The sequence below is a fragment of the Egretta garzetta genome, unplaced genomic scaffold, assembly GCF_000687185.1.
Source record: "Egretta garzetta isolate BGI_Z169 unplaced genomic scaffold, ASM68718v1 scaffold126, whole genome shotgun sequence".
Lineage (NCBI taxonomy): Eukaryota > Metazoa > Chordata > Aves > Pelecaniformes > Ardeidae > Egretta > Egretta garzetta.
The window spans coordinates 264,701-274,944 of record NW_009260128.1 but is presented as its reverse complement, the minus strand read 5'-3'; the positions used below and the strand labels follow the sequence as shown (position 1 = coordinate 274,944).

The following is a 10,244-nucleotide window of genomic DNA, read 5'->3' as shown; positions in this document are numbered from 1 at the left end:
AAGGGGAGAGGAACACCTTGTATGCACCTAAAAACTTTTCCTAGCAAATGACCTAAGCAGATGGCATTTCACTTTGAAGCGAGGAGTGGCACCTCCTGGAGAAGTCCATCCTTCCCTTCCACCAGCTGGCCCACCAGCCAGGAGGGAAGGGAAGCATGGCAGGCTCACGTAGGACCACTTCAGATGGGGAACCAAGCATCTCCTCTGGGGAGTCCTCCCTGCACATCTGCCGCCTTTCCCTGTGGCTGCGGGTCACTGTGCGGCGTGGTGGTGGTGGGGGTCCACATAGCTGGCAAAACACCATGATGCTTTCCTCTTTATCTCCTACCCCCTGACAGCTTACAGCTTTTTGGCTGCATGTCAGAGGGAGCCCAGGCTTGCTGGGGTGGACTGATTGGCTCTGCACCCCACTTGCGTATTGCACAGAAACAGCATTTTTGTGTGATCCCCCTTAGGACCCTCCTGCTAGGGCCATGGCAGCACACCTCTCATGCTTCAGCATCTCTGTCTTCTTGGGGTTTTGCAATAATTTCTGGGTGTTTTGGGGTTTTTTTTCCCCCCATTATGGGTACATAGAAAGCACTGCAAAAGTATGCACCCAAGTCAAGCTCCCAAGTCAGTCCCTGTTAGCAGACACGTTCATGAAATTGTACACAGGGCAATTGGAAATGGCTTAACCAAGCTTATTACCACAATGTTAATGAGTGTTAATGAGTAATAATGAGTTCACTCAAGAGCTGTGGGTTTGCCTTATGTGCTTAAAAAGGAGGGGGTTTCTAATATAATGCCAATTTCATTACAGGTATAGCATCAGCTGATGCTTTTCTCAGCATCAAGAAGATGGTGCGGTTTCTCAATTCCTGCTGAAAAGATTACTGAAATAGTTTGGTGTTTGTAAAGAGCATCTGGGTGTACGAAAAAGACCCCATATACACGTGTAGGTAAAATATTAATTACTAAAGTTTTAAACCATACTGGATTTATCCAACACTCTTGCACTAGGAAAACAAAGGAACTACAAGCAATTACAGGCAAACCGAATTACTCTGTCTATGTTCTTCGAATTTTTTTTTCCACTTCAAGCTGATTTGACATTTTTGGGTTAGACTTTAGGAACTCAGAGCAGGAGCTTGGCTTTGTACTGCCGCTCCAAACAAGAAACGATTCAATTATGCATCAGCCCACCCCTTCCCAAAACTAAACCCTCTCAGATCCTGAACTCCTTTCAGCACAGGTTTTAAATAGAAAGGCTAAGTAGGGTAAAGCTGGTTGTGGGAGCTACTTTATCTTCCATATTTTCCATCACTCCTCTGACCTGGCCAGGCTCTCAAGTCCCTGGCTGTGTTTTCTCCTTCTGGGAGATGCCAATCTCCTCATGCTCTGTGGATGAAATGGAGGGAATGTGGTGGGAAACGGAGACACTTCTGCATTGCAGAGCTCTCCTCCATAACTGTGGGTCTAGCCACTACTGTGCCAAGATTTGGTGAATGCAACAGGTGTCGTTTTAATATAAGGGTTCAAGTTTTATCTCAGATTTTATATTAAATAAAAGGGCCTGTTTCCCTGAAGTGTGGTTGTGTGGCAGCATTACAGCGTTGTTCATCTTATGCAAAAGTATGTAACGGATACTCCTGCTAAGCAGTTTTGCAAACTTGGTGACAAACTTATTGCTATTATTTTACTGCACACTGTTTCCTTAATGCTTGGAATATGTTAATCTTTTTTCAGTTTTCTCTTAGTGGTCTAAAATCTGGATGTTAAAACCAAAATTGGAAACCTGAGTTTAATTTCTTTGCTGTTTTTGAATATGCTATTTTGCATCCAGAGAATTTACCCCAGCAATTTGAATTCTGCATCAGAGCAAGTGGTATAACATTTCTGAAAGTGGGGAGTTTTGCTTGTCACAAACATGAAAGCACCTTTTGGTGGGTATGTTGGAGAATAACTGATATGAAAATTAGAAGCGAAGAGCTCACTTCAAAACATTTGACAACTCTAAGTAAAATAAAAAGTACTTTAATAGCGCAATGATAATATTTCACTGGAGGTCTGTATTTCTCCCAGAACTCATGTGATGCGCAGTGATATTCCCTGTAGCTGTCCATCGCTTAGAAAGTAGCTGCTTTCCATTATTTAATGCAGATGCTTTACAAATACTTCTGTAACTTGGTTTCTTCCTCAAGAGAAACACCCAGCTCTTGCAGAGCTACTAGAGCTCAGCTGTGCGTGGCTGCAGCCCATGCCTTTGAAGGTGACTTGCAAAGAGGACTTCAGGGTCTGCTGGCTTTGATGCAAAGCTGCCACCAGCACTCGGAAGCTTTGACAAATGCAACTGCTGCCTATGGCACAGGATTGTAACCCACAAGGGGATTGGAAACCATTTCGTCATAAATACAGTGCCATAGTATCTACCCCAGTGACATATTTGTCCTGCTTGGGTTTAAGTCTTCACCTGACAAACCCTAAGTTTGGTTCTTTCTCACCTTTTAAAATACAAGTTGCATGCTTTTATCTGGACTTCTCAAACCTGATGTTCAGGGTAGTGACTGCTCCATGCCTGCTGACTGTACTAATGCGTTTAAGACTCTTACGTGTCTTTTGCATTTCTTTAGCCCTGGTGCCCTCCACTCTGCGCAGGCATAATATTTTGTTCCTTTTCATCACTTTCTCTTTGCTTCCCAGCTTAGTTTTCCAACATGTCACTCCTTACTCAGATCGAAAGGATTAACAGAGCTAAAAAGCTTAAGTAAAGCAGTCATTATATTTGGCACAGGTTCATTAGTGCCTATGCTGTGGACACTGTAACCATGACCAGCTTTGGACCAGCTCATTATTTTTTTCAGCTGACTGCTAACTCCTTACCTGTTTTGAAAAAAAGTTAGGGTGTAAACCCTCTTTAGAAGACCACTAGGAGTGGGATTTATTTTGACTAATTTTATCCTTCTAAAAGGTTTGGGACTAGCTTAAGCCCATACTGTTCTCAGGGAGGAGAGGGGAGGAACTGAGGATCGTCAGCAGGATAATTCAGCAAGAGGCAGTGATATAGCCGTACATTGCCCCATTCCCTTTGTCTTCAGAGCAGGAGTCGAGGGTGTTACACTCAGACCTTGGCCTGGAGGAAGATGCTGTGGGGCAGTTCCCATCCCCCCCGTGTAGTGCAAGGCTCATGCACCTCCTCAAAGTACAGTCTAAGTGGGATCTAAGTGAGATTGGCCCTAGGCCCACTTGGAGATTTAATTCCTTTGGATTTTATGTAAGCAGTTACCAAATCTATTTAGCGTGAGGCATTAGGTAATGTAGCCTGCTCTGAAGATATAGGGCTTGTGGGTTTTCCAAATGTTCAGCAGAATGGTGAAGTCCTCACTTTATGAACACAACATTTTTAATGCAAAAAAAAGAAAGAAAAGGGAAACATTTGGCTGTTGGACAGAGTTATTTCCTTACACTTGCTCCTAGTGTTTGGCAAGTTTTGTTCATTCCCGGATGAAACTCGTCGTAAGTCCCACGAGTGCTGGGAGAAGTTTAGTGGCTGAACACCTCCCTTTCTTTCAGCAGTTGCCTCCTAAGGTCAAGGTGTCTTTGGCAAGGCTTCATAGGACATCCGTAAGCTTGTGTTGTACGAGAGTGAGGAGCAGCAGTGCTGTCCCAACAAGGGCTATCGCATTGCCATGATACTTTTTAACTGATGCTGAGCATGAGGCTGCTATCACTCTGAGTGAGGGTTATCAGATTTGCTGATAATTCAGCTGAGAATCACTAAAGTTTGGTTGTATCCAAAAGGATGAAATGGAGGAGGGTTTATATGCTAAGTCTATAATTATACAGCAGTATAGCCCTCTGAAGGAAGGGGAAAACCACAACAAAAACCCCCCCTATTGCTGCTGGTTTAAGTTACAAAAGATTTTGTCTGTCTTGCTCAGACAACTGCAGTTATAGGAATTCTTAATATTGGCACCTGTGAATTATTGCATGTTATACAAATGTATCTGGCACATTTTCATCCCCAACTGCCCTGCCAGGGGTCTGCTGCAGCCTCACCATTAAGCTGTCAGGTTCCCTGGTTGTAATGAGTAATGACAAAGCAGTTCGAGCTTCTCTGAAATGCAGCTAAAAATGAACGGGTGGGGGGGGTGATATTATGAAAAACAAAACAAACCATGCAGATGTTTTTGAGGTTGTTTTCAAAGACTTATTGATGTGAAATTCTCAGTATTTTAATCGCTATTCAAAACGTACCTAGAAACCCATTATGATTTTCCAGTCACTGAAGGATCGAGCCTAAGCATCGCACGGGTACAGCGTTAACAAAGGCTCGGTGGGAAGAGGCTTTGTACAGCAATGGGTGAACATTAGTCATACTTGCATATTCTTCTTTCCACACGTCAAAGGTCTGAGAAGACAAAGAGCTGTGCCTTGGACGGTTTTGAAATCCATCAATCTCCATCGGTCCTGAATGGACCCCTCCGAGTGGAAAGGCTTTTTGCCCACGCAAGTATCACAGTGCTGCACGGGGCGTCATGCCTCTGGGTACGTTACAGTATGTTTTCCAAAGAACATTTCCCTGAGGTAAGAGGCAAAATATAGCTCTTGTATCTGATATTGCATAAAGTCTACTCCTCTGCAGGAGAGCAATCTCCTCCTCCCTTCCCAAAACAAAAATACCATTTAAAACTACATTATTACCAGGAATGAGCAGGACAAACAGCACACACTTTTTTTACTGCCATTTAAGGGTAGTTTAAAGCCAGGCTCATCTATTAGCTTATAGAAGATTATTTCTATTTACAAATATGAACAATTTTTCTGTACTGCTTTCCCTAACACCAGTGTCTTGTATTTTTTTTTCCCCGATGAACCAATTACACGTACCATGAAATGAGGTAGCTTTTGATATGGTGTGAGGCTATGCAGTTCATGTACAAATTGTGCTTTTGCCATTTTTCTTTTTCAGATGACATTTTTGCTCCCAGTTTCTTGTTTTCTCTGATTTTTGATGGCAATTAATCTTTTTTTCCACTTGGAAACAAATCAAAATACACAGCAGATATTTTCCAGCCTAAATTGCACAGCCAGTTTGGAGCAGAAATAATAAAAGGCTATTCTCAACATTACTCTAGTAGGCCTTGTTGGTGAGGAGAAAAAGTGCTTAACAATGAATGTTTAATGAGATTTCATCAAAGCTCACCATCGATTCCTTGCCCTAAAGGTTACAGGTTGTGAAAGCTACATTAGCACCAGGAGGATATAGCTTTTTAGGCCCACCCTTACTGGGCAAATGCTACAGCTGGACCCCTGATATCTGGCAACGCCCCAGGATGGGTTTGTGGTGGTGACAGGCAGTGCTGCCAAGGGATGGACCCAGACCTGGACCCCGACCCAGTCCCAGACCCAGACCCAGCATGGTGCCGTGACTGGACAGTGCTTGTGGAACGAGCATGTGGATGGGCACCCTGTGTCTTGCATCTCAGCCCCAGCTGGGATTATGGCTCTAAACAAGTCACTTTAACATTTCTGCTGCAGCTTCCCCACCTTTTCCCTTTCACCAAATGCTTACAGGGGTACGTGAAGTGGTACAGATGGGTCCAACCCAGCAGAATAGCTTCAGAGACATCCCAAGATCAGGGGCCTCACAACCTCTGAGCACCAGGCTGGCATGGCAAGCCAGCAAAAGCCATCCAAAATGCTCCTCAGCCACACAGTCAGCAGAATTTCCCTATTTGCTGTCCTGCATCAGGGACATACAATCCTTCTTCTCCATGTGAAGTCTTACCTTTTTTGTACAAACCCCATCTGTTAAATCTCAGGAAAGCCCAGACAAACCTCCTCCCCACTGATCCCCAGGGCTTTGACACATGTTGGTGGCCAGAAGCCAAGTACATTTTGGAGATCAGCAGCAAACAGCTGCTTTTCAGGCTCTTCCTAATGCAGTTTTTAAGACTTGCTCCCTGCAGTTATTACTAGCATCATTCAAACTCAGCTTCCAACTCTGAAGTGAGCAGGACCTTTCAGCCTGCTATGCTAAGGAAACATCATACATGTGACAACGCTCTGATCAGTCTTTCCATTAGCATTTTTGAACCCACCGGCCAGCTTCAATCAAACGTAGCGGCGAGGCAGCAGCAGTCTTGGAGACCCCAAGTTCCTACAAGGTTCATGACCCATATGTGTCCGGGCCAAGGGAAACAAAAGAAAAAGCAGGTCAACCTGTATGAGACCCCAGAGAGCTCAGGGAGACGGAGATGCCGTGGATACCCCGCTCCAGGAAAGCTTTGCAACGGTTTTCATCTGTGTGGACATGGGAGCATCAAGCAGGAAAGCAGATTTCATTAGTTCCAGTATCAGGTTTTACAGCGGTATCATGAACTTACGCTCTCTGTCCAGTGTCTCCCACAGTACTGGAACCAGCCCTCACTGCAAGGTGCAAACGCAGAGTCAATTTTGCGAATGTCAAAAGCCTCTCGGAGGGCTTCTCTGGCGTGGGCTGCTCCTTGGCCGGAGGGACAGCCACATCCAGCGAGGAAGCGTGGAGAGCGCTGCCCTCCATTTGAAACTGTGCCTTTGTTCAAAGCAGCTGTTTTTGCCATGAGCACATGTCTGTGGGAAGCTTCCTTCGGGGACTCAGCTGTAAAACGGGGCCACAAAGGGCGGGCACAGAAGGATGGCAAAGTCCGCTGGCTGTTCCCTTGACTGACTGCTTTAACAAGAAGGTACGGTGACAGCCTGTGCTCACGGGGACTTTGGAAACCAGCCAGCAGTAGTTTCCTTACTAGGTTTTGGTTTTTTTCTCTTTAATTCTCACATTTCTGAACAGAAGAGTTGCACGCCTCCTGCAACAGCAGCAGATTTGCTGCAGCGCCCCAGCAGAAGGCAGCTGGGGAGGACAAGCTGAGGCTGGACAGGAGGAACTGGCAAGGAGCAGACCCTCATGGCTGGCCTCAGCCCAGGCCCCGCCAGGTCACAGAAAGCCGTGCTCCTTCACCAACGCAGGCTAAAGCAATCTAATCAAAGATGCCAGAAGTTATTTCTAGTAACAAAGCCAACAAACACTCTTCTAACTGATTAGTGTTTTTCAGACTCATTAGGAAAAAAAATTAAACAACTTTATCCCTCTTTTTCTTTTTGTTCAGTGCTGCAGTGTTTCCCTAAGCCAGAGGCAAGATAAAAAGGCAGACTGGGAGACGTGCAAAGGTAGCACTGTTGTCAAGCAAAGAAACCTCCTTCAATTATTCAGAGTATCTGCCATTCTCGAATTTCCCATTCTTACAGCTTGAGCTAAGTGCTGCTGCATGCATTTGGCTGTAGTTCTTATTAACTCAGAGGACAGTCCAGGTAAGGAACATAGGTATTCAAAGGATAATTAATGTCTAAAGTGAATGTTGTGGTAAGAAGTTTCCATACACATTCCCAAACTATCTCCAAACGCATCTTTGCAAAGAGTAGGGAGCTTCAAATGGAAAAGGTAAATGTAATCCTAAGTAGACACAAAACAGTGCTGCTTCTTTTTTTCTACTTCATTAACAAGTAGAAAGTTGATCATAAAGCCGTGGCACACCAAAATACTCACAAAGCTGCAAGCATCAAAAACCAGTGGGCAACTGAGCACAGTCAACCGATAACCAGGAAAATCAGACTTTCTGGCATCTACCAGTAATATTCTGAATCTGAAAGGCAAACTGGAGTTGAATCCATGACAAAACAATATTTAAGAAGGTAAATGTGAGAGCTGGCTGCCTATGCTGCAATGCTATGTGTTAGAAGAATTCAAAGAGAGCTTGGTATCTCCATGGATAAACTAGGATAGTGAAATGATGTGAGCTCTGGGCAGAGGTGTTGAGAGACAGCATGCTTATTTTACCATATTTACCCTTTTGCAGTGTAGTCTGAATGGCATTCTCATTCCAAGATGTATTCATCACCCCCTTGATAGAGGAGAGGATGCTTCAGTTTGCCAGCCAACCCAGCCCGCCCTCCTGAGCCACTGCCTTGCATCTCCTCAGGAGTGATTAGACATTATGGTTCCCTAAACCAAACAAATCCCCCCTGTTTCCCCAGTCTGTCACGGATGTGTTACCCTTGCTGAGTCTCTGCAGGACCACCGGCAGCACTTCTCTCCAAGGTGCCAGCTGAAAGGGAGCCTGAATAAATCAGCCAGAAGTGGCTGGACCTCCGTGCAGTGGTACCCACTGAGGTAGATAAGATCTATCACGGAAAGCGTGCAAACTATCTCCAGTAAAACCATGGTGAAATGGTGAATAACATACCCCAGCTACATCCAGCAAGGCTGTATATCTATTCGCTCAGTGATGCGCATGGATCCTACCAGCCAAAGAAGTGGGAAGGCTCAGGACATTGTCTACACTGTGACCTTTCACAAGCCACTCATCTGATTTTGTTTCTCACAATCAAGCTTTTTTGATTCATGCAGCTAGTCAAAAAAGGAGGAGTGGGTATTATTCTGCATTTTTCCATATTCCCCTTCCAACACACAAACCATCCCCTCTTAAAACCCTATTAGAAATGTGAAAAAGTGCCTAGCCATGTTAGGAAGGGACTCTTCCAAAACAGCCTCTCCCAAAGGTGGTACGCCAGCTGAGGGGCTTTGCTCAGCAGAGGCTCACCCATCTCAGGGCTGCAGGGGACAGACAGATAGCTGTGGTGGTTGTCCCTGCCCTCTCGCTGTGCCCTGAGCAGCCAAGCAAAGAGCCCTGGACGTGGGGTGGGTGCTGGGGGGTCACAGGGCTCTGCTCTGTGCTGGCTCTATCCATGTGGTGGGATGAGTGCGAGCCAGTGAGGGCGCGGGGGGATTGGACGCAACACTTACTGAAGAACCGCCGCCGCCTGGCACCGCATCTCCAGAGCCGCGTCCGCACCCAGTGCAGGCATGGGGACAGGTCCATGGCTCGAGGGGCTGCCCGTCCCTGGGGCCACCTGGGACGTCCTGCTCCCCACTGGGCAAACCCACGGCAGCCGGAGGATGCGTCGATAGGCTGCCAAGGTCCTGCCGTCCCTCCGTCGCCATGCCATGTTTTATGCATGAAAGTGACAGTGCGTAATTTCATCCTGATTCTCTGCACCCAGTGTGTATGTGAGCTCCTGCGACGTGGAGGAGCCATGGCATTGGTCCCTGGGGAGTGTGAGCTCCAGGGGAGGCAAGGGGCGTGCAGCGCTCCTGGGGTGGGGAAAGGCGCCCATCAGAGAAACTGGGCCTTTTTCAGCCTCTGCAGTATTGGCTGAAGTTCATCCATCTGCAGATCTACAGGTGCTGCCCATCCAGAGCAGGAAGAGATTCAAGGATATTAGGATGCCCTACAGAAACCCATGTGCATTCCAGTCACAAACCCATGGCCTGTGTTTGAAACCCCAACCCCGCGCTGCAATGTGAGGAAACAAGGATGCTGAGAGTGTTTGAGCGCAATAGAGCTTTAGCATGTCCATGTCAGTGACTGCACTGGTAAGGGTGGTCAGCATTTCTTACTTATATCCTAATTTCTTGGAGAAAGGGCGACCTTCCCTCGGTCAAGGTGGATCAGGTTAGGGATCTTTTAAGGAAGCTGGACACCCACAAATCCATGGGCCCCGATGGAATGCACCCACGAGTGCTGAAGGAACTGGCAGATGACATTGCTGAGCCACTTTCCATCATCTATGAAAGGTCATGGAGGACAGGAGAGGTGCCTGAGGACTGGAAGATAGCCAATGTCACTCCGGTCTTCAAAAAGGGCAAGAAGGAGGACCCAGGGAACTACAGGCCGGTTAGCCTCACCTCTGTCCCTGGAAAGGTGATGGAACAACTCATTCTGGGTGTCCTCTCCAAGCAAGTAGATGAAAAGAAGACCATTAGGAGTACCCAGCATGGATTCACCAAGGGGAAATCATGCCTGACCAATCTGATAGCCTTCAATGATGGCATGACCGGCTGGGTAGACAAGGGGAGAGCGGTGGATGTTGTTTACCTTGACTTCAGCAAGGCTTTTGATACTGTCTCCCATAACATCCTCATAGGGAAGATCAAGAAGTGTGGGTTGGATGAGTGGACAGTGAGGTGGATTGAGAACTGGCTGAATGGCAGGGCTCAGAGGGTTCCGAACGGCGGGGCGGAGTCCAGTTGGATGCCGGTAGTTAGTGGAGTTCCCCAGGGCTCGGTACTCGGCCCAGTCTTGTTCAACTTGTTCATCAGTGACCTGGACGAGGGGACGGAGTGTACCCTCAGCAAGTTCGCTGATGACACAAAACTGGGAGGAGTG

At 46.6% G+C, this 10,244-nt stretch overlaps 1 long non-coding RNA gene across 1 annotated transcript; it reads right to left on the bottom strand.

Annotated features, from left to right (window-relative positions):
* Positions 1-2,613: 2,613 nt before the first annotated feature.
* On the bottom strand, positions 2,614-10,193 carry LOC118452546. Its single transcript, XR_004842362.1, has 3 exons — positions 10,089-10,193; positions 6,403-6,407; positions 2,614-2,627 (listed from the first exon to the last, which is right to left on the bottom strand). It is a non-coding gene; the product is annotated as an uncharacterized LOC118452546 (long non-coding RNA).
* Between the last annotated feature and the right edge of the window lie 51 nt (positions 10,194-10,244).